Source organism: Schistocerca americana, chromosome 4 (genome assembly GCF_021461395.2).
Source record: "Schistocerca americana isolate TAMUIC-IGC-003095 chromosome 4, iqSchAmer2.1, whole genome shotgun sequence".
NCBI classification, from domain to species: Eukaryota; Metazoa; Arthropoda; class Insecta; order Orthoptera; family Acrididae; genus Schistocerca; species Schistocerca americana.
This window is the reverse complement of record NC_060122.1, coordinates 157,719,751-157,745,364: the sequence shown is the minus strand read 5'-3', so window position 1 is coordinate 157,745,364 and position 25,614 is coordinate 157,719,751.

Below are 25,614 nucleotides of genomic sequence, written 5' to 3'. Positions count from 1 at the left end.
CCCCACACCATGATGCCGGGTGTTGGCCCTGTGTGCCTCGGTCGTATGCAGTCCTGATTGTGGCGCTCACCTGCACGGCGCCAAACACGCATACGACCATCATTGGCACCAAGGCAGAAGCGACTCTCATCGCTGAAGACGACACGTCTCCATTCGTCCCTCCATTCACGCGTGTCGGGACACCACTGGAGGCGGGCTGCACGATGTTGGGGCGTGAGCGGAAGACGGCCTAACGGTGTGCGGGACCGTAGCCCAGCTTCATGGAGACGGTTGCGAATGGTCCTCGCCGATACCCCAGGAGCAACAGTGTCCCTAATTTGCTGGGAAGTGGCGGTGCGGTCCCCTACGGCACTGCGTAGGATCCTACGGTCTTGGCGTGCATCCGTGCGTTGCTGCTGTCCGGACCCAGGTCGACGGGCACGTGCACCTTCCGCCGACCACTGGCGACAACATCGATGTACTGTGGAGACCTCACGCCCCACGTGTTGAGCAATTCGGCGGTACGTCCACCCGGCCTCCCGCATGCCCACTATATGCCCTCGCTCAAAGTCCGTCAACTGCACATACGGTTCACGTCCACGCTGTCGCGGCATGCTACCGGTGTTAAAGACTGCGATGCAGCTCCGTATGCCACGGCAAACTGGCTGACACTGACGGCGGCGGTGCACAAATGCTGCGCAGCTAGCGCCATTCGACGGCCAACACCGCGGTTCCTGGTGTGTCCGCTGTGCCGTGCGTGTGATCATTGCTTGTACAGCCCTCTCGCAGTGTCCGGAGCAAGTATGGTGGATCTGACACACCGGTGTCAATGTGTTCTTTTTTCCATTTCCAGGAGTGTAGATGTAGATGTGAACAGACTACACCGGAAGAGTAATGTTGACAATCCTTATGAGAAATTATTAACAGAGCCTTATATTCTGTCTACCACATTAGCAGCACGGTACTCTCTCGTACAATTAAGATTTGGAAATCGTACGATATATCTGTAACTGCGTAACTCTGGAGGCTCAATTCCGTTTAATCAGTTTCACATGTGCACTCATGCAACATATACGTGCATTACACATACACTACTTTCATATTGTAATAGGATTATGTTACCAAAGCAGGACGTTCTCCTATTACCAGGAATGGTAAGTTCACTCAATTATTTACCAAATGAGGTTCCTCATTTGTCCCAGTATCACCTTGCGTGACAATTGGTTAAGTAGAACTGCGACTCTTTAATGGTCAGATTTCGCACAGCACGCTCCTCAGAAGAGTAAAAGTAAAATATTTAAGCTGTTGTATTAATTGTAATACATATATTCGAGAGATTCGTAAAAGAAACGGTGCGACAGTAATTTTGCTAAACATATGAGATTAAAGACAGGCCTTAAGCGGCTACAACATTAAATTGACAGCAAGTCTAGACTTCGATTTTGTTCGTAAGTGTTCATTATTAAAAGCATTAAGTGGCACTGTATTCCACTAGAATCAATTTCTTATTAAGCTTCGCATAACTGACACTTACAGCAGTGAACATGTTGTTACTACGAATCGATCTGAATGTCTTACGCAACACCGAACAGCTAATACAAGCGCATAAATGTTCACTTGCTCCTTGCATAATACTACACAGTCGTAGCTGATGTACTCCACAACTTAGTATTTTCCAATAATTAACACCTAGCTTCTCAGTAATCATCATTACAATAGACCTTCTGGTGTACGTATATTTATATCTATGTATATACAAACCAACACCGTCCGAACAGGCCTTAAGGGCCCAACGATACCGACTGGCCGCCGTGTCATTCTCAACCAATAGGCATCACCAGATGCCGAAGGGACATATGGTCAACACACTGCTCTCGCGGCTGTTGTCAGTTTTCGTGACTAGTACTGCTACTTCTCACTCAAGTAGCTCCTTAATTGGCCTCTTTAGGGCTGAGGGCAGTCCGCTTGCAACAACCCTCGGTAGACCTGGACGGTGACCCATCCAAGTGCTAACCAAGCCCGAGAGCGCTGAACTTCGATTATCTGACGGGAACCGCTGTTATCACTACGGCAAGACCGTTGCCATGTATGTATGTATCAGTATTAAATATTTATAAGATATGTAAATCACTCAGTCATAAGAGGAAATGGATACATTGTGCATTAAAGTGCCACACAGTGATCATAGTATTGCTATCAGTATAGTGTACCGACTTCATCAACGTTAAATAATTACACCAGAAAGTTTACTGGATTATGGCACTAATTTTCGTGATTAAAACTTGTGCAACGTCTTCACTAATCTAGTAGCAGCCGTGATTGTAAGACAGAGGCCGGGGGGAGTTACGACATTTTCTCCACACCTTAACCCCTTCACATCTGTTTCTGCAACCAGAGAACAGGTAATGGACTCCCTGCTACACTGTGCGCCATCCTAACCATTGGATGGATCCAGCGGCACACATAACAGCAAGTTACACTGAAGCGCCAAAGAAACTGGTATACGCATGCGTATTCAGGTAGAGATATAAGCAAGCAGAATTCGGCGCTGCGGTCGGCAACGCCTATACAAGACAGCAAGTGTCTGGAGCAGTTGTCAGATGGGTCCTGTTGCTATAATGGCAGATTATCAAGATTTAAGTGAGTTTGAACGTGGTGTTACAGTCGGCGTACGAGCGGTGGGACACAATATCTCCGAGGTAGCGATGATGTCCCCAATTTCCCGATTTCACGAGTGTAAAGAGAATATCAGGAATCCGGTGAAACATCAAATCTCCGACATCGCTGTGGCCAGGGAAAGATCCTGCACGAACGGGATCAACGACGATTGACGTGAATGCAGCCCTTCCGCAAATTGCTGCAGATTTCAATCCTGGGCCGTCAACAGTTGTCAGCGTGCAAATCATTCAACAAAACGTCATCGATATGAGCTTTCGGAGCCGAAGGCCCACTCGTGTACTCTTGATGACTGCACGGCACAAGGCTTTACTCCTTGCCTGGGCCCATCAATACTGACATAGGACCGTTGATGACTGGAAACATATTTCCTGGTCGGATCAGTCTCGTTTCAAACAGTATCGGGCGGATGGACGTGTACTGGTATGGAGACAGCCTCGTGAATCCGTGGGCGCTGCATGTCAGCATTGGAATGTTCAAGCGGTGGAGCTCTGTAAGGGTGTGCGGCGTGTGCAGATGGAGTGATATGGGACCCCTGATGCGTCTAGATACGACTCGGACAGATGACACCTACGAAAGCATCCTGCCATATCACCTGCATCAATTCAAGTCCATTACGCACTCCGATGGACTTGGCCAATTCCATCAGGACAATGCAACACCTCACACGTCCAGACGTGCTGCAGAGTGGCTCCGAATACACTCTTCTGAGTTTAAACACTTCCACTGCTCATCAAACTCCCCAGACATGAACATTATGGAGCATACTAGGGATGCCTTGCAACGTAATGTTCAGAAGAGATCTCTGCCCCCTCGTACGCTTTCCTATTTACGGACATCCCGGCCGGATTCTTGGTGTAATTTCCCTCCAGCACTACATCATACATTAGTGGAGTCCATACCACGTCGTGTTGCGGCACTTCTGCGTGTTCGCGGGAACCCTACACGATATTAGGCGGGTGTACCGGTTTCTTTAGCTCTTCAGTGCATTTATCGCCCCATGTGGAGGCTGCGGTTAAGACATCAACATAAACGTCTGCGTTTGCTGTTGTGCATGTACTGCTGATGAACGGCGCGACGTCGTGTTCACTCATGAATCATTGCTGTTCTCTTCTCCAGATGACTGTCAGTGACTAAGGTGGCGACCTGGGGAGAGGTTTTATTCTTCCAACATTTTGGAGAGGTGCAGCATTCTTACGAATGGCTTCATGGTGTGGAGAGCCATCGGGTGTAAATTCAGGTCACGATGGATAGTGACTGATGGAACTCAATGGCACAGTGAAGCGTCACGGACATGCTGCGCCTTCACGCGTTACCTCACATGCACCAGTAGCATGACGTCATCTTTCAACAGGGTAATTCTCGTTCGCACGTGACACGTATCTCTATGGTTTGTCTGCGTGCCGTTGAAGTGCTCACGTGGTCAGCGAGGTACCTAGATCAGTCACAGATAAAACGTGAGTGGGAACATCTCAGACGTCATCTACGTCTCAGTGGCAGTATCCAGGACATCGAGGACCAGTTATCACAGCTGTGGGCCAGCTTGCTTCAGATGGTGATTTGATAACTTTATGACATCTTTCCCAACCGAATGATTACATGCTTCCAGACCTCGACGGACGCCACGTCATGCTACCTACTGGTAAGTGGGCTGATATTGTCATATTCTTTGTAAAATTAACTCGATTGTGTAATCACTGAAATAATACATACTGTCTCGCCCAGTAAAGTTTCATTTCGTTTCCTCCATCTTTTCTGGGTACCTCCCCTTTTTGTCAGATAGTGTAAATGCGGATTAATTATCCACATTGATGGTAAAATTGAGAAGCCTTATCTGTTATCACATAATTTATAACTTTTGGAAGACTAGAGGGGGTATGGAAATGCATACAGATGGCGAAAGTTTCTGTGAATCCGTCGTTCAGGTGTCTCCTAACTTATCGCAACATTCAAGGAAGACTGCTATGATCAAGTGCGAAATGTTACAAGGGATAAAAACATTTAATCTTATGCAGATGGGTCCAGAAAAAGTAGACACTCTTTCACAACATTAATGGAACAAAATTTCATACCGTTACAATTCTTGCTCGGGAGAAGGTTGTTTTACGTGTTCAAAGTGACGCCCATTAGCAGCGAAACAACGTCGACGCCTCTGAACTGTTCAGCGAACTACGGCTGTCACTGCTGCTGGTGTGACAGCCACACAGGACGCCTCTATGGTTTCTCAAAGCTCTTTCAGTGGCTGTAAGGACTATGGGACTTAACATCTGAGGTCATGAGTCCCCTAGACTTAGAACAAACCTAACTCATCTAAGGACATCACACACATCCATGCCCGAGATATGATTCGAACCTGCGACCGGAGCAGCAGCGCGGTTCCAGATTGAAGCGCCTGAAACCGCTCGGTGACAGAGGCCGGCGCTAGTTCAGTGTAGCAGACTTTTATTGATAGGCAAAAGTCAAGAGGTGTATGGTCTGGAGACCGTGATGGGTACTCAACAGCTGCACCTCCACCTCTCCAGCGTTCAGGTAGATTTTCATCAATGTAGGATCTGACACTTCTGTGGTAGTAAGGCTGAGGTAAAATGTTTCATTTCCAAACACCTCTCGGATGGAGGGTAAATCGATTTCGCTGCCTATGAAGATACAATTCACCAGTCACGGTACCTTCAGAGAAGTTTTTTTTCATCTCAGTTTGTTCGCTTCATCTGCTCGGGGCGGACGTCGTAAGACATTCGTTTAAGTTTAACGTTGATGCATTAACTCAGCTTTTTTTTTTTTTTTTTATTTACTGAGGACAGCTAACCCTCTGACCGAACGCACTGAGCTACCGTGCCGGCAAGATTGAATCAATCCATCGCGCGATGACAGACCACTCCATACCTCAATACCCGGTAGATCAACATGTTTGTCCACGTAAACGTGAGAATTATCAGTGGATCAGTACACGTAGTTGTGGCGGTTTACAATACCATTCAGTTTAAAAGGTGCCTCGTCAGATCAGATAATCATCCCTGCGGACCGCTCATCCTCTGGAAACTTGCCGTCAAACCATTTCCAGTACTCCATTCTTCGATCCTGGTCGTCCTCATTTATAGCGTGTAGCGATCTTGGAATGTACACTTTCCATTTTGCAGTCTTCAGAGTTCGTCGTACGCTTGGTCGGTTTACCCCGCTTTCACGTCCACCCTGCTTCACGGATTTTTGAAATGACCTAGTAAAATGATGCAACCATTTGCAAAGCTGGAATTCTTGATGCGTTTGATCAACCAGACCTTTCCTCATGCTCACGCTGAACAGTACCGACGACTTCAAATTCATCCCCGAATACGATAAATCGTTGTACGTATTGGTGTCTGAGTTCCGTACATGTTACGCCATTACCGTTGTATCTCCATCATTTATTCGTACGTCCAGTATCACTTCAATATGACCTTGCTTTGCTCAAACGACGATCTTATTTCATCCACTGCTGCAGTGTCACCGGTCGGAAAACGCGCGCCAAGATGTGATGAGAAATCAATGGACTGCACTACCGCGCAAAATTGCAACGATATGTCAGTTTCTTCCAAAGATTTTTAACAACCAGAGTGTGTACAATTTTCTGGATGCCTCTGTATGTAGTCTACTTGATTCTTTAGTATGGTAGCCTCTTATATCGTCAAGACAATCGAGTTTTGCCCCTCAGGCCGTTTTCAAGTAATAGCTAGAAAAGATCCTGAGTCATCGTACTGTAATTACAAAATCATAACTGTGGATGCAACACATGATAGCTTCTTCACTAAACATAAATATAAATCGCGAATGCCTAATTTCTATAACAGACTACTGAATATGTGTGACAAGTACGAAACTCAGATAGAGAAGTCCCAGTACTAGTACTTATTTCTAATGATGGTGCAACGTTTTGGATGTAGGCAACTGCTACGACGAAGTATGTGCTACTTTTAAGTACGACACAAGCGCAGAATCCAAAATTGCGCAAGAACCAACAGCGCGGTAGGCACGTCGCGGTCACTCCATCCTACCCAGTCTCGCTGTTCGAGCAGTGTCGATTATAACCGATTGCAGAAATAAGACCTGTCGAGAAGAGAGGAAGCAAGATTACTGTTTAATAATAGCAGTTAATAGTGATCTGAAAAGAATGCGAGAACCTCGGTAAGGAGTTTGGCACTTCGGACTGTTGTGTGGTTACCAAATGTTCGCAGAACTGTGGACAGACTCATACTAAACCATTATAAGGAATCGGTAATGTGCCGACTGACCTATTCAGATACTTTTGCTCGACATTAGTGACGTGTGTCTACTGACTTATTTAGATACTTCCGTTCAACGTCAGTGATGTCTTTGCGTCATGGAGAGACTGAGTATGACATACTCTTTGTTCAGGTAAAGGATTATTGCATTAATTGGAACGCAGCGATTTACCAACATCAACCTATGCTACCGCTAATACACTGTTCAACGAAAGTTTGGGATACTATTATAAACTGAAGTCTACGGTACTAGTGGTTTAACTGACCTAAGCCGGTACTAGATGTCTATCTAACCTAAGCAATTCTTGCGTTATCCATTTTGGGCTCATATACTAGATGGAATTTGCTACTGGCATGATTTGTGGCCGTTTCCCAATGATGTAAACATACCGCCACCCAGCGGCACGCCGCGAGCGGTCCATTATCAACAACATCTTCATTCATTTTATGTTCAGCACTGCAGTAACATGCCACGTACAGTATACAACACTCTGATAAAGACGAGATAGAGGCTTTACTTTCAGCAGGTCATAAACAGCAATATGTTGCCGGTCGGTCACATGTCACTCAAAGTGGTGTGTCGAAGGTGCGGAGAAAATACGGGGAGATGGGAAATGTGAACGATAGATCTCGCAATGGTCGTCCTCGTATGACAACTCCAATGCACGATCGTTTCCCCCAACTGTCAGCTCCAGGGTCCCAACAGCAACTGCCAGAAATATTGGAAATGACTTCTCCCGGGAAATAGGGATTCGTATCTCAGATCAAACAGTGAGAAGAAGATTTCATCAGGGTGGTCTTCATTCAAGAGGACCAATAAAAGATTTTGCATTTAACCGACGGAACGGACGCAATCGAACGATCTGGGCTCTTGCACATCAACATTTGACGGTTGCAGTATGAAGTAATAAATAGTTTACTGGCGAGACCAGGATTAGTTTCCGATCGAACACTACACGTATAAGAATCTGATGAAGTGATAGACGACACCAGGAACGCCAATACATTGAGGAAGTCCATCCGTTTGCAGGTGGAAGTGTATGTCCTGGACGGCAATAATGATGGGACGGCGGATCCCTCTAACTCCCATCTTCGGCAATTTGACTGGTCCCCGATTTCTTCAAGAGGTCCTACAAGAGACTGGAAGGCCCTACAGTCCTGAGAACTTCATCCTACTCGATGACAATGCAAACTGTACCGTACTCTAGCAGTGTCTCGGTATCTTTAAAGACGCTACATCAACCAAATGCAATGGCCAGAACAGTTACCAGACATGAATACGTATTAGCATGCATGGAATCTGTTGAAGATGGCCATTGCACAGAGTCAGAACCGACCTAACAGCCTTCAGGACCTCGCTGAAGCTGCCATTGGGGGGTGGACCTCATTCCCCACCTGGACCTGCATTTGTATTCGGTATTCAGTGTAATGAAACGTTTCGCCTGGTGCAACATATAACGTTACGTCAATCATTCACATATACAGAAAAACCGCTGTCTGGTACATCATTTTTTATTAATATGTCGCTAGCAGGAGTGGAGTGACGTGATGACCCTCCATCGATGCCATAGCATTATAGCTCCACTGTCACTTCATACGCAGTTCTGGCCAGGTAATCCATGTCCTAGCTCTTCTGGATACTGCGTGGCGTCGTTACAATTATCATTTGCTACAACATTTTTTAAAATAAATTAGCTACGGGTAAATCCCCTACTTCGTGCGGTCGCATAGCAATGTCATTCTAAATCAGTACATAAAGTGAATCCCATGCAATCAGCATTTCTCGCAGTAATGTTAAACAAGTGGAAGTGTAGCTTCCGACATGGCTTTCACACACGGATGAATAAGTGAAATACTGTTGTTGAGCCTTAAACATGGAACAAAATCTAATCCTCTGTATCCAAAGCAAGGTACAAGGACGAAGTTAAAAACTGTGCAACTTAATATGACGCTAAGCTGTGCTTGCAAGTTGTGGTGTCACCGTAAACTCAGAAATGTCGCAGCGTACAAAGGGCCATCGAACAGTTAAATCGTATATTCGTCTTATAAGGAGAGGCAGTGTCCTCGCGATACGTGCAGTCCGAATGATTACAGTTTCAAGATACCCTATAGCAGCATGTAGAATCGAACAATGCAGAACGTCGAATCACTGAATAGGGCGAGAGCAGAACAGTGAATACCTACAGCAAAACAACGAAAATGCAGAACGTCCAACTACTGAACAAAGCAAGAGTATGCCTTTGTCCCAGCTGTCCCCATTGGCACAGTTCCGGGAAACTCTCACGCACTGACGCCCGATTGTTCAGTCAGGTATCCCTTCAAAGCATACCGCTTAGACATGGCTTCACCAGGAAGTCAAAGACTGAAGCATTCTTCAGCAGATGAGAATACGAGCCTAGACTGCCGCTACAACTCGCCAGCAACATAAAAATAGATCATTTGGAACACGTTTAATACACGGCCCTTAAGTTGTACTGGGCTTTTCTTTCCGGAATCTCGATTCTGTCCAAAATTTTCGGACATATTGTTCGGTTTTAGTTTTAAAAGTGTGCAATATTCTGCACAAACAGTAATCCATTGTTTTCAATATCATCTAATGTCCAGCGTTACGTGCAAAATCCCTCACATTCTGAGAAAGCGATAACATTGACCACAGAAATTCTTTGCGAATGGTAACGTTCTCGATATTAATGACGATTGTAAAGACATAGTCCTCACTGCCTCTATCACGTATCGTATTATTGTACTGCATGGACGTGGCAGATTTGGCTGGATGTCCTTATTGCATATGCTGACCACATTTGAAATGACTATGTTGTTGCAGTTTTAAATTATCTCATGTCTTTGTTTTAAGTACAACCACAGCATACCCAAGTCAAGGCCGATCGAAGTGGCCCAGTGGTTAGCGCAATGGACTCCCTTTCTGGAAGAAGACGGTTCAAACCAGAGCCCGTACATCCTAATTTAGGTTTTCCTTAATTTCCCTTCATCGCTTCAGTCAGGTAACGGAAAGGTTTCTTTGACAGGGCACGGTCAATTTCCATCCCAGTCCTTCTATAATCCGAGTTTGTGCTCCGTCTCTAATGATCTCATTGTAGACGGGAAGTTAACACTGATCTCCTCCTCCCCCTCCTCCCCCATCCAAGGTAAGATCACGTCAGAAGCTCAGGCAATTCAAAACAACGTAAAATCCACCTCTACATCTAAATAGATTCTCCGAAAGTCACCATACAGTGTGGAGAAAAGATTACCCTGTCCGACTACTTGTCATTTCCTTTCCTGTTCTATTCACAGATATAGCGAGGGAAAAACGACCATCTAGATGCCTCCATATGAGCTCTAAATTCTCGTATCTTATCTTCGTGCTTACGCGCAATGGAAGTTGGCGGTACTATACTGGTTCGGCAGACAGCTTAAAATGAAGGTTCTCTAAATTTCGTAATAGTCTTTCTCGTAAAAAACGTCGCCTTCCATCCAGGGATTACCATTTGAGTTCCCTAAGCATCTACATAACACTTACATGTTGTTAGAACCTACTGGTAACATATCTAACAGCCCATCTCTGAAATGATTTGATGTCTTCCTTCAATCCGACCAAGTGCAGATCCCAAACACTCGAGCAGTACTGAAGAATAGGTCGCATCAGCGTCCTATATGCGGTCTCCTTTAGAGGTGAACCATTCTTTCCTAAAATTCTCCTAATAAACGAAAGTAGACCATTCGTCTTCCTTATTACAGTTCTCAGCTGCTCGTTCCACGTTATGCCGGGATATTTAAACGACTTGACTGTGTCAGGCACGACGCTGGTAATCTTCTTAAGCATCAGCATTAACTTACATTTCCCCATATCTATGACTAGCTGTCATTCATAGCATCCATCGAAAATTTTGTCTCAGTTGTCTTGTATCTTCCTACAGTCACGCATCTTCAACACCTTCCAGTACACCATGGCGTCATTAGCAAAATAACAGCAGATTACTGCCCATCCAGTCAGCCACATCATTTATATATGTAGAAAACAACAGCGGTCCTGTCACAATCCACTGGGGCACTCCTGACGATACCGTTGTCTCTGATGAACACTCGCCATCGAGGACAACGTCCTGGGTTCTTTAAGAAGTCTTCGAACCACTCACATACTTGCGAACTTATTCATATGTCTGTACCTTCGTTAACAGCCTGCAATGGGGCACCGTGTCAAATGCTTTCCGGAAATCTGGAAAGATCGAATCTGCCTGTTGCCCTTCATCCATAGTTCTCATTGTATCATATGAGGAAAGGGCAAGCTGAATTTCGCTCGAGTTCTGCACGAGCGAGCACTTACGCCAAAATCGATTACAAAATTTCAGTAAGAATGCCATTAGAACTGTCGTCAAGTGGAAATCGTGAATTTTTATAAATAGTTTAAAGCTTTTGGTGCAATAAAGACGAAAACAATTGAACCGTATATTATATTACTGTGCGTTTGAACTGATTGTCAGACGTGGACTGTCCTTTTAAGTAAGCAGCAAAATGCTATGAGCCGTAAAGAAGGATAAAATGTGTATTTAATATTCAGCTCCAAAGACCTGACGATCTTCGGTGGTGCGCCAGCGAATAGTGGATTTCGCAGAAGCTTAACTCGAGACGCTTCGTATTCTCTGGAAGAGCGTTCCTTGCATGCCATTGTTTCCGGAATGGTAGAGGAACACGATAGCATTCTACAGATATCAGTGCATTCTTTCAGCATTCCGAATAATTTCTCACGACATTCTTATGCAATAGCTGTTCAGGCTTACTTTATCACACTATTTCACGTGTTCAAAACGTTGACTGACGTTACAGGTGATCCCCCCAGTTTCTGAATTACGCTGTTGAAAGGCTCATGACATATCTCACTAAACGGTTCTTTCTTTCTTTCTTTAAATCTTTTTGTTTTGCCTGTTTTCTTCTTTTTTAAAAAAATATCTCGTATTTTCTCTATCCATTGTGTGTTTAATAAGCTGATGAGGAACTGCATTTGAAACGAATCAGATTTGATTTCTACTTTCACTTTACATTGACTTTTCGGATGGAATGTATTTTAGCGTTTTACAGAGACCAGACTAGACCAGTAGTAACACTTACGCACCATACGCCCAAAGACCCATTAGCCTTAAATATAGAGGCTTTAATGGAGCTGATTATTCTGTCGAAATTGTAACAAGAAATTGAACTACGTCGGGCAGCTAATACATCATCGACGGTCAGAAGGCAATGGAGGTCATGAAAAGTAAAACAACGGCATATACTGCTGGATAAATAATTGCAATCTCTTGGTATCATCGAAATAAATACTTTAAATTTAGGAGTATATCTTACATTTTGTAACCTTTCGACTTAAAATGTAATTTTCTGTGTTACGACAGTTAAATATTGAATATCAAATCATTATAATACAAATTTTATAGCCAAAAACTACAATGAGTGTAAGAAAACTACAATTTCACTATATTCAGTAAACTTTTTCCTACAGTGTTTGTTCGTTTAGAAATTGCTGAAAATCTTTTACCACACTGCTGTTGACTAGAAGTCTTAGTCCTTTCACAATGAACGTCACCTGTTTTTTCATTTTTCAAAGATTACTGTAACTGCTTTCTATAGTCATCACCGTGGTGAAGATTCGAGAGTGTGCGCCCTGTGGCGAAAAGCGGATAAACTCTTCTTTAAATATCATTTAATATAGAATAAAATTATAAACAGCCGACCAGTTGCAACGGATAAAGAATGCTTTACCTAGGTTTCAACAAATTTAAATTTGTCTTCTTCAGAAGGTGGCAATTTTACATTATTATGGGCTGATGTATCATCGCCGTTTTACAAATGTCGGCATTGATCCATTTGTCAAAATTAAAATATAGCCCTAAAAATAGGGTTTTTCACGTAAATATAAATTAGTACATGGATGTTGCAGAGCTCACAACCGACTCGGTATAAATCAGTATTTTACAAAAAGAATTTTTGTAGATTGAGCGATAGGTCAGTAGCTTCCATGGCATGGAAATTTAGAAGACTATCAGGGATTCTTCAAATCACTGCTATGCATCTTGAGTACGTATTTAGAACGTTTATTTAGGAAACAAAATTGAGATCTGTTCTCAGGAGACTTGATTTCTAAGCTATTATCAAATCATGATCAATCGTGGGAAACATTAAAGCAATTTATGACGGATGTTTTAATGTTACATTGAGTCATTGCGTTGGATGATTTACAATAATGTCGTCTTGGTGTATTCTACGAATCAGGACGAAGTATTAACAAAATTTGTGATGTAAGATACCTTGACAGCATAGTGTGTGACTGAAGTGTGGGTGAATTAACTTTAAATTAATTACATTTAATGTAGGAACTCCTGCATATGAACATCTTGCAGTGATATATACTAGTTCTGAGCGATTTTCTACAAATTTTAACGTTTCTGTTCTAACATAAATGAAAGTAAGTGAGTTTAAATTTTTATTAATTACCATAATGTGATACTGGAAACAAACACATCGATATCCCATGTTAAATAACTAGCACAGTGTAAGATTTAAACAAATATAACGATAACCTACATTAATCAATTAGCCATGTATCATATTTAAACAAATACACTGGAAATACATATTAAACAATTAGATCATTGTCATATTTTAACATATACAACCGTATCCCATATTAAACAAATAGCACACTGCTACACATTTGTAACAAGTGTATGAGGAATTCCCCCCTGCTTCATTAGCGTTAAGTATGCCTTTGCAGACTATAACACTGTACGCTTATAACATACTTTTAAATTATGACATAAAAAATCCACACAGATCACATCACTAAATTAATTGTTAAATCATTACATTCACTCCCATCATCCCAGGGGAGTAGAATAGACAAGAACTATATTTAAAATCCAAACTAAAAAAAATTATTAGGAGAAGACCCACTGTAACCATCTCCACATGAATCTTACCACAGCACATCTGAGTGTGATATCTCAGGGGTTACTGCTGGTATGATGGCCAAATGCTGCCAGGTGCACCCAACTGTCATACCACAGTCTGTAGGCCGGGTAAATACCACCACACACGCCAGTCACAGCCCACGTAGGTATTTGCAACTTAAATGACACAACGAGCCTTAACTGTTAGCAACTGGAGTGATAAATGACAGGGAGATGAAGAACAGTCTTTTTGTCTATCTCATGGGCCACAACAGAAAAGCATCTTGCGTACTTTTATTAAGATCGGCATACTATCAAAACCAGTCAGCAGCAATGGAGAATACAGCCATTCTTAGAAAAACGATTAAAGCTTTAACTGCATGTCTCTAACCACTGATAATATTTCCTGCAATAAGTCAATATTAAATTCTTTATGTCACAGGTGGTTAATTGTGTGTCAGTGTACTATTGCTTCATTATTGTTCTAAATTACATTCCACAGCTATGGAATCATGATAGAGTCTTAGTTTATTTATATATGCACTAGTGTACTATTATCGGTGTATCCAATGTGCTGTTCAGTCATAAGCTACTGCTCATGTATTACATGCTAGTGTGCAACATGTGTCTAACGTTGCTTCTTACGATGTATTGGAAGATCACATTACCTAAAATAGTTCTCTATAAAAAAACAAATCAATAAAAAATGGACAAAATTATTTTAAAGTGGGATTTTATTTGGTATTTCGATACAGCAGTCCCAAATTATTCTAGTTCATTACTTGTTTAAATGCTGTTCATTAATAGGGACATTCAAAAACTTAAGGACTAGCCAGACCCATCACATAGAAATGCTCTAATTTACAGATATCAGCACCTCGATTTTATCCTCCTTATACAGCACCCCCATACACGTATTCTTCATATGTAAGCTCAAAGTTCTTGGTATAACATATCATAATGACCATCATTAATATCTGAACACCTAACATTGGACAATACTATTGAAAATGTATTCCAATCGACACACAATCTGTATTAAAAAAAAGGAAATCATGACTGATAATGCTGGGGACATAAGTGCAGGATTTATGGGGGCCCATGCAGTAGTGAAAACAAAATTCTTGTGAAACACTGATGGTTGATTTTAGGAAATATACATTAGAGATAGGCTGCATGACAATTCTAAACCGGCCTCCACATATCACCCAAAGAAGCAATAGGAATGCGATAGGAGACACAGGTGGAGTGAAATTTAGATATGGAAATCCGTTTCGAAGTCTGCATCGCTTAACAATATTACCTGGGAAATCTAAAGATTAAGCGGAATTTTTATTTTTTCCCATATGCTATTCGAGAGTGAAATGACTAAGGTATTGGGGTTACAGTGGAGTAGGTTACATCTCTTCCACCTGTTGCAATAGCCTCAAAGTAATCGCTTTAATAGTGGTAGGACAAAGGCCATTCGATACATCGCTACAGATAACGCCAATGCAATAATAAGATGCACATTTAGATACGATGCTACTATCCTCTTTAAGAGTATTCAAGTGGGTGTTCCATAATATTACCGACGGAAAATCCTGGTCCTATTGTGTGATTGCTGAATAGTGTTTCAACGGTTGTAAAAATAGAACTGCTGATCACAATAAAGTAACTGCATTTAACATAAGGAAGAAGCAATTTTCTTTATGTCTTGAACACAATAGTTTTTAATTGTGAGAATTTAGGCAGAGGTAGATTTAAAGTTCTCCAGAGCAACGTTAGAAGAAACCTGGATACTGCATCTTTATTTACACTGTGATAGTTGAGTATCTGCTTGATAACAAGTTTCGACTATATGACAGTATACCCTCCTCCTTCCATATAGCCATGGTGAAAACTCATACTGTTAGGTTGCTTGATAGTACACTGTGTGATATACACGTGTTTTAGAATCTTAAACTTCGTTCGAGATACAGCTGCTTTTTGCGACGATCCTATAGTCTGTTTGAGGACTGTACTGAGAAATCAGGCTCAGAAAACCCATACGTCAACTTACGGTGTGTGGTGGAAAGTACATTAACTCCCATCCTGCTCCATTTATGTGGAAGGAATGTCTACTGGGAGAAATCTGTAATTTCTCATTGTGGTCGTTTCGTAAGACAGATGTGGTAGGAATAATTATTTTACCTGCAACATATTGCCTCTATTTTTACAACAGTGAACCTCTCCGGGGTATACCAGCCAAAACTTAATGAGGAAATTTAGATATTTGTAATGTATTAAAGGGACATTTGTATCGTAGTTTGACACGTGTATTGCATTGTCACGCAGTAAACGGATGCATACCACAAATCCCCAATTTATCAATAAAGTTTTTACCATTATTATCCGGCACAGCAGTTATTGACTTATTGGTGAAGCATTAGGATAGCTGCTTAGAGAAGCGTAAACCCGTGTAATCCACGCTTGCACTCCCTTACGTGACATCATGTACCTGTTCATACAATGTTTACACAAAAAAATCACCGATTAGTTCCTGCACATAGGGATAAAATACCAGCAGCGAAAATAAAGAGTGAACTCCAGAAAACCTACAAATTACCTCCAGTTTTCCAGATTTTCCCATTGTGGCAATGTGACAAAATATATGTGAGAGGGGGTAACGTGTTGAATCTGCACAGACGATTTTGATTCAGTCTATAGTCCATACTTCGCCTGTCTATGTTGGCTCAAGTAGCGCCTAAGAATCCCTTAACCAAATCTATCCCAACATCATGGAAATTACCCATACTAGTGGGAACCAAGCTATCACCCTCTATATACTGTACACTTACAATAGTTCTGTGTATAAAATATCGTGATGTATCCAAGACATAGTTCCAAGACATAGTTCTCCTCCAGTGATTCTACTACACAGTCACAAGATGCCAGCAGGTATTGGCATCCCCATGCTTTCCTAAAGTAATTTCCTGTTGTAGTATTTTATGCTGGTGAATCGAGCTGTAGTGAATTTACCTACAGCTTAATTGTGTCGCCTAAAATGAGAAACAAACCTTGAGTACGTATTTGGCTGTACTGTGAAGAAGAATGTCCCTGACTGAAAAAATATTTTTCTCCATCTTTAATATAACACATATGTATAAAATCTGCACCTAAGAGCCAAAGAAACTGATAGCTCTGCCTAATATTGCGTAGGGCACCTGCGAGCACACAGAAGTTCCACAAAACGACATGGCATGGACTCGAATAATAGCTGAAGCAGTACTGGAGGGAACTAACGCCATGAATCCTCCAGGGCTGTCCATAAATCCGTAAGAGTACGAGGGGTGGAGATCCCCTCTGAACAGCATGACGCAAGGCATCCTAGCTGTGTTCAATAATGTTCACGTCTGGAGAGTTTGGTGGCCAGTGGAAGTGTTTAAACTCAGAAGAGTGTTCCTGGAGACACACTGTACCAGTTCTGGACGTGTAAAGGGGCTCGCATTGTTCTGCTGGAATTGCCCAAGTCCGTCGGAATGCACAATGGACATGAATGGATGCAGGGACCAGACAGGACGCTTACGTACGTGTCATCTCTCAGAGTCGTATCTAGACATATCAGGGTTCCATACCTCTCCATCTGTCCCCCCCACCTCCCCCATACACACACCCACACCATTACAGAGCCTCCACCAGCTTGAACAGCCCCCTGCAGGGTCCTTCCTTTTATGAGGTTGTCTCCATACCCATACACGTCCACCCATTCGATACAATTTGAAACGAGACTCGTCCGACCAGGAAACATGTTCCCAGTTATCAATGGTCCTATATCGCTGTTGAAGAGCCCTGGTGAGGCATAAAGCTGTGTGTTGTGCAGTCATCAAGGGTGCATGAGTGGGCATTCGGCTCCGAAAGCCCATATCGATGATGTAGCGTTTAATATTTCGCACTCTGACTCTTGCCGATGGCCCACCATGGAAATCTGCAGCAATTTGTGGAAGTATTGGACTTCTGTCACTTCGAACTATTCTCTTCAGCCGGTGTTGGTCCCGTTCTTGCAGGATCTTCTTCTGGCCGCATTGATGTTGGAGATTTGATGTTTTACCGGATTTCTGATATTCACGGTAGACTCATGAAGTTGTCGTACTGGAAAATCTCCACTTCATCGCTACTTCAGAGACGCTGTGTCCCAGCGCTCTTGCGCCGACTATAACACCACGTTCAGAATCACTTAAGTCTTGATAACCTGCCATTGTAGCTGCAGAAACCGATCTAAGAACTGCTCCCGATACTTGTCTTATGTAGACGTTGCCGACCGCACGGCCGCATTTTGCCTGTTTACATATCTCTCTATTTGAATACGCATGCCGATACAAGTTTCTTTCGTGCTTCAGTGTATATCGTTTTCGTTGGACTGAGCAATAAAAATCTCCACATTGTTTACATGCAAATGTTGGCACGGAGATAGTAGTTTATAATGTTTCCGTGGTTATGATTGGTCGGAGAGCGTGCTTCAGCACCAGCCAGATTTTGAGTATTTTCGTAACTGCAGAATGACAGTTGTACCACATACGTGGTTTATCCTCGAAATGTCTAATAACGAATTGTTTAAGTCTCTTGTGACATTGGTTCGTTGAGGTATTATTTATGTAAATATATCGACACGCAAGTCGCCTCAGTGACTTCAATTAAAAAGGAATTGCACCAGGCGACCGAACTGCCCGACGGAAGGCCCTAGCCACACGACATTTCATTTTAAACCCATCTCAGTATGGAATTTCAATTCATAGTAAGTCATTTTAAAAAGATCCTGGTTTGAGAAAAGAATATGTTTCCCCATCTGTACTAGAATACCTATGTCGTCATTGTTAGAGCTCGTATCAACAAAAGCCGTAGTACAGTTGTGCATCCTACAAGTTTAACTATATCCGCCGGCCGGAGTGCCCGGGTGGTTCTAGGCGCTACATTCTACCTCGGGCATGGATGTGTGTGATGTCCTTAGGTTAGTTAGGTTTAAGTAGTTCTAAGTTCTAGGGGACTGATGACGTCAGAAGTTAAGTCCCATACTTCTCAGAGCCATTTGAACCAACTTTAATTATATCCAGCTGTCGGTCAACTTTTGTTTTTAATTGGGTATTGATGTGTGTGGCACTGCCACCAGCCTTTAACGAATGTTCCATTAAAAACTAGAATCTTTCACGGTATGCAAGGGTGGTTTGATGATAAGTCCACTAAATTTCCGTACGCCTTCATGGTTGGTAGGCTTGATTGCTCCAAGGATCACAGACAGGAATTCAACAATGTACATTGTACAGTTCATTATTGACATTGTCGGATTTGGCCAGTGTGTCGACTGCGATTGAAAATGGAGAAAACCTAGCTTCGTGATGTTATTAAACATTTACATTTGAAGGGTAGGACTGCTGCAGAAATGAAAGCAGAACTCGGTTAAGTTCACGCGGACTCTGCACCAACAATGAAGACAATTTACTTTTTGATTAATGAATCTGAGCATTATTGTAAAAGCACCACAGGTAAAACGCGTCCTAGCTGTCCAATTGAAACTGTCACAAAGGAAACCATCGACAAAATCCGTGATTAGGTAATGCAGGACCACCGAAACGAAATTCGTGAGTAGCTGAGACAGTGCCCATCTCAACTGAGTGAATGGATGATGTTCCGGACGGAGAATTGGCTATGAAGAAGCTGTGTGTGGGTGTCGCAGTTGCTCAAAGTCGGCCAAAAGCATATACGGCGCAAAGTTTCAATACAATGTCTGCCGACTTTTTGCTCCGATATGTAACTGTTGATGGAACCTGAATACATCAATAAATACAGGAGTCAAAACGACATCCAAAACGATGGACATAGGCTAATGAAAGTGCAACAAAGAAGACGAAGGCCGTCTTGTCAGCTATATGATGATGGTCACTGTTATTTGTGGTTCTCAAGAAATAAGCCTCTTAGATTACTTCGGAAACTGGACCCTATTATAATTTTTTATTTGATAGTTTGAAACTTACGTTGGCTGAAAAAAGACCAAGGCCGGTATATAAAAATTTGCTCTTTCACCAAGACAATGCACCATCACACACATCAGAGATAATAATGGCGAAAGTGCATGAACTGGGCTTTAAATCCAATCTTCATCCATGCTGTTCACCAAACATAGCACCAAATGACTTCTTCCTTCTTCTTAACTTAAAACTTTGGCATGCCACGAAGAAATTTTCGTCAGTTGAGAAAGTGATAGTTGCAGTCAACAGATACTGTGCAGATTTTAACAGACCCCACTTTTCCAGTGGCATGAAGAAGCTGGTGAATCGCTGGTCGAAGTACATATCCCTCGAGAACTACTTTTTTAGCCTATTAATAAAAAACTACCCTCTATCCCATCCTTATTTTGAAATGCTATTTGCTTATGACGAACAACTAGCACTCTCGCAGTGCAAAGGAATCGGATGCATCAGATAGATTACCACCAAGAGATAGTCCAAAACAACCTTTTCAGCCTTCTTTTTGTGAGTGTACTATTGTTTTGTGGTGCTGTCTCATGCTATTACTGAATATCACATGAAAAATAGAGTCTTTTGAGCTATACACAACCCTTAGATGAATGGAACTGGATGCGTAACATAGATTTTAACTATGTTTCCAGACAAATGATGAAATATGCATATGGACAGAGCATAGTTTATAATCTCTCTTCTTTTTTTTTAATTTTCAGAAAGCTGTACTTCCACATCACGCAACAATTCGAATGTCCTTATTACTGTAGTAGGCAAACTACAGAATGACAGTGGTGCTGTATATGTATGTTTTTTATACACAAAGCAGCCCTTGCGTTGCTGGTCCAAGCAATCGATCCATTAAAATACTCATTTCATTAATGTCAGCTTGTTACAATTTGTAACAAAACTTTATTTTTCGGTTACATAATGAACTTGAAACACCACTAATCTATGTGATGTTGATGTTTATTTTCAGAAATAGTAGCCTAATTTTAATTTGGATGAGACCGTGGCCTAATAGATAAATGCTAATCGTTTCTAATCAGCATGCGCCTGTTCAATAATGTTCACGCAGTAATAAACGTTTTTCAAATAAGTAAAGCCAAACTATTTACAATGTTTGTCTTATATTTTCTGTTTAGACACAATATCAGGCTGATGCCACTTTCTTCTCACATTTCTAATTAATGTTAATCTCACCATAGGCCAGAAATTTTAGTATGGCATCACATTCAGTAACAATGGTCAGCATACACAATGCTCATTGTAATACAAGAACTGGCAAGCACAGTCGACGGGAACGCTAATACACAGCACATGGAAAACCTCTGTAAAACATTTGTCAGGAATATCATATCTCATCAATCGGTAATGTTTTGCTGAAAGTCAACCAACGGTGGTAGGCTCTCATTGAGCTGGTGCGACACAATACATAGCTCATGCCTCCGACTGTAGTCAACAGGCTCCAAACTCGAACTCAACTATCACTTTACTCACATAACGCTAGCGTCTCCTTACAATCGATTTTGCCTGCCATCGAGCTGTGTGAGGCAAAACTGCGTCAATCCCTGGGTAATGTATCGTGGACCCTTTACACACTGCACTAATGTTGAATACTGGGAAGTAGAAAGGCTGTCAGTTATCCTTGCCATCCTGGTGTGAGTGACGTGATCGATGTAGTAGAAGCTCTGACCATTCTCCCAGGTGAAGTTATTATTGGCACGGTATGGCTATCTCCGACGAACTGCAAATCTGAATCTCCAATGCAATGTAAACTATGCAGGATATCCAGAACCAGCCCATCTTCCATGCCCCATATATATGAAGTGGCACGTAAATTAATGTACATATTGTACAATCAAAATAAATAACAAAATATTATGATAACTGACTTAAAATTAAATAAGCACTGGATAATAGTATTGGTCTGTAATCCCTGTTGTGAAGATGACTATGGTCATTATGTGTGTGGTCATTTTCCTCTAAGTGTGCAGTTGTGAGCGTAGTTAATTGGTTAAAATACATCCGCAGCTCGTGGTCGTGCGGTAGCGTTCTCGCTTCTCACGCCCGGGTTCGGTTCCCGGCGGGGTCAGGGGTTTTCTCTGCCTCTTGATGACTGGGTGTTGTGTGATGTCCTTAGGTTAGTTAGGTTTAAGTAGTTCTAAGTTCTAGGGGACTGATGACCATAGATGTTAAGTCCCATAGTGCTCAGAGCCATTTGAACCATTTGGTTAAAATACACTGACAAGGTAGAGGCATACGGTTAATGTAATAACTTGTGAGTTTGTTATTGCACACATAGAAGATAGCTAACCATATTAAAGTCCACGTGTAGTCTGGAATCAAAGCAAATGTCGTCATCAGACAGTGTCAAGTGAAGTGTAAGTTCCATCAACAAACCAAAAAATAGAACGCCTGCTCTATGTAGCTGGCACACGGTTATACCTAGTTGCCAGTCACAATATCCCACCAGGTAAGGAGACATGTGCTCCAGGGCATGGCCTCTTGCGAGAGTGCAACTTGTGGAGACAGCTTGTAGACTGCAGCGCTACTGGTGGTGTATGCTGGAGATAGAGATCGATCTCCGACATTGTGGTAGTTCCATGTCGCTGTCAGAGTCTGTTAGTGCATCCCTCCTGCATGCAGATGACGCACTGGCATGGAATCACCACACTTCATGCCAGACTCGTGTCAGATGTGAAGGTGGATCTGGGGTGAGAGGCTGGGTGCCAACACGGGAGCTGAATCCAGAAAGTCCTGTATCTCCACCTCAAAGACCACTGGTTATATGGGACGCAGCCACTATCAAGTCCCAACCACTACGGGAAAGCAGACCTGTGGTCACTGGTGATGGAACTAGGAAAATTCTAGTATTAAATCAGGATATAACACCGACATACAGTCATACGCACTCTAGTTTTCATGATACTTTGGGAATGTTAGATATGAAAGATGGGTCAGGAAACAAAATATTTGCATTACCTACTAATACTAATGCATAGTTGTCTCACATTGGTGTACCAGACGAAAATGTGGTTTTGGCAGTAAGCATGGTAGGTTGGCAGACTTTTCTTTGAGCTGTCATGTGGATGAAGAGGAACATATGATGTTCCAGACTGTAGATCTCTCTGGTTTGATGGAGCATTCCAAATAAGTGGAGACTGCTAGAGAAAAGCATTAAGAGCACCAATATTCTTTTGCATTTACACACAGAAAGTGCAAAATACATAGAAAATACGGAAAATATATAAAATTTGGAAAAAGTTTAAAAAAACAGGAAATGTGGGAAATATGGTTATTGAATGAACAAAGAAACTTCATGCTAATAACATTATAATCACTTCTCTTTTAAGCCACTAACAATCTATGGATGGATGAAATATAAACATAAAAAATACTGATTTGCTGTAGTTATAGCTCAGCTGGTAGGGTGCTAGACTATAAAGCAAAATATATGTTACCTACATTGCAATACCGCAACTGATGGCATCGGATTCAAATTAATTCGTACCAAAAATTTAGGTTACCATCTCCTACATGGCTGAGTTGTAGTGACAGTATATTTTTTGTCTAAATTCATTCCAATGACTTTATTTAGCTAATGGCCGGCCGCGATGGTCTAGCGGTTCTAGGCGCTCAGTCAGGAACCGCACGACTGCTACGGTCGCAGCATCGAATCCTGTCTCGGGCATGGATGTGTGTGATGTCCTTAAGTTAGTTAGGTTTAAGTAGTTCTAAGTTGTAGGGGACTTATGACCACAGATGTTGAGTCCCATAGTGTTCAGAGCCATTTTGAACCACTAATACTATTGTTCAGTTATCATTGTTTTAGACAATTTTTTTTCGGTTTCACTTTATACTTTCGTGTATAAGAAACATATAAGTAGCAATTTTGGCATTATGGCATTTGTCTACTGCAGTAGTACGTACACTCAAATTTTGGCTGGCGTAGAAGTACAACTTCCAGGCAATCATAACCGAAAGAGAAGGCTATAAATTAAGCTGTGCCCACCTGCAGTTTTAATTATTTGCCTACTAACTTAGTGAAAGTCGATTCCAGACATCTGATTGTATTGATCTGTTGGACTAATGGCTGTTCTTTCTACGTAAATACGATATGAAAACCTGGAGTGCTCTTATAAGCCTCAAACAGCTGTATTTTTCGTGTAACATTCGGTAATGGCGAGAGACAGAACCACAAAGGAATACTCCACTGCGAAAATAGACTGCCAGGCATCTTGGTGGAAATCTATGCATCCGAGTCCTTTGTGCCACCGAAGAATTGGCTACTCTCTATAAAACTGCATTTCAAAATCACGACGGGCTAAATGTACTGTGTAAAATTCTGGTGTTAATGGAATATTTGTTAATGGATGGACGCACTGCCACACACAGAAGCACTCCGCCTAAAGAATGGGACTGGCAGTAGTGTAAAATGCAACTTGGATACCGTGCTAAAAAAAGAGAGCTGACAAGAGTAGAGTAGATAGTCTATGTCACTCATAATACAGACTCCAACAGAGATGACAAAGGAATTAAATTAAAGCTGACGAAACATATTAGGTTCTCAATCCAGGACTCTTTCCAAGAGATAGATCATGCATCAAAATGCTACACTCAGACGAATAATACGTAAATGAACTAATGTGTCAAGCAGATTTAAACATATTAAAGGTTTCGAGTATAAAGCACATGCATTTGAGAGCTGTCAGTTTTCAGTAATGAGAACACTCAGAAGTACACAGGTGTTGTAGACCATCATGACCAGAGGTTATAAATCATGAACAATCTACCGATAAGCCGCACGGAATGGCCGAACAGTTTAAGGCGCCATGTCACGGTTTGCGCGGCTTCTCCCACCGGAATTTCAAGTCCTCCCTCGGACATGTGTGTGTGTGTGTGTGTGTGTGTGTGTGTGTGTGTGTGTGTGTGTGTGTGTGCGTGCGTGTGTGTGTGCTGTTCTTAGCATAAGTTAGTTAAAGTTAGTGTAAGTAGTGTGTATGTCTAGGTACCGATGACCGCAGCAGTTTTGTCGCTTAGGAATTCACACACATTTCAATATTTGAATCTGCCGATAGTTGTAAACAATGTTGAAATTGTTAATGTAGATTCCAACTAAAGATGGAAAACATATTTTACCAACACCATTCTTGACACATTCAGGAAGCAGGTGAGTTGCTCATAGAGTTAGCATGAATTTGTTATTGGGTGCTGTTTATTTAATGTGTGATATCGGTGTACTTGTTTAAACATCGAATTTTGAAGATTATTTAATCTAGACTATCGATGTATTTGCTTAAATATTTCAGTGTGCTAGTTATTTAACCTTGTATCGCAGTATTTGTTTTGAGTATGTTACTGCACTAACTGTCAGAATTTTAGAATCACTCATTTACATACATGTTTGAAATGTATTTGTAGAAAATCGTTCAAAAGTAATAACTGTCAGTGGAAGTGCTTAGAGGTTGGAGTGCTTAAAGAAAAGTCATATGCCATTAATAATTGACAGTAAATAAGCCACACCAAAGGCTCACATTGTAATGTCAGATTATCTTGCATCTAAAATCACGTTAATAAATCCCACCATTTTGCAGAATGTGCCATGATGTCATTAAATTATAGCTGTTTTGCCGTACCCCAGTCTTGCACAGTAATTTCCAAGTCTCTCTCTGTTTTCATTATAGTAATATTTACTACCATTTTCAAGGAGTATAACCTTGCTGGTAGGGATCCTTTCACTGTGGCGAACAGCAAACAACTGATGAGGCTCAGACAAATTGGGTAGTA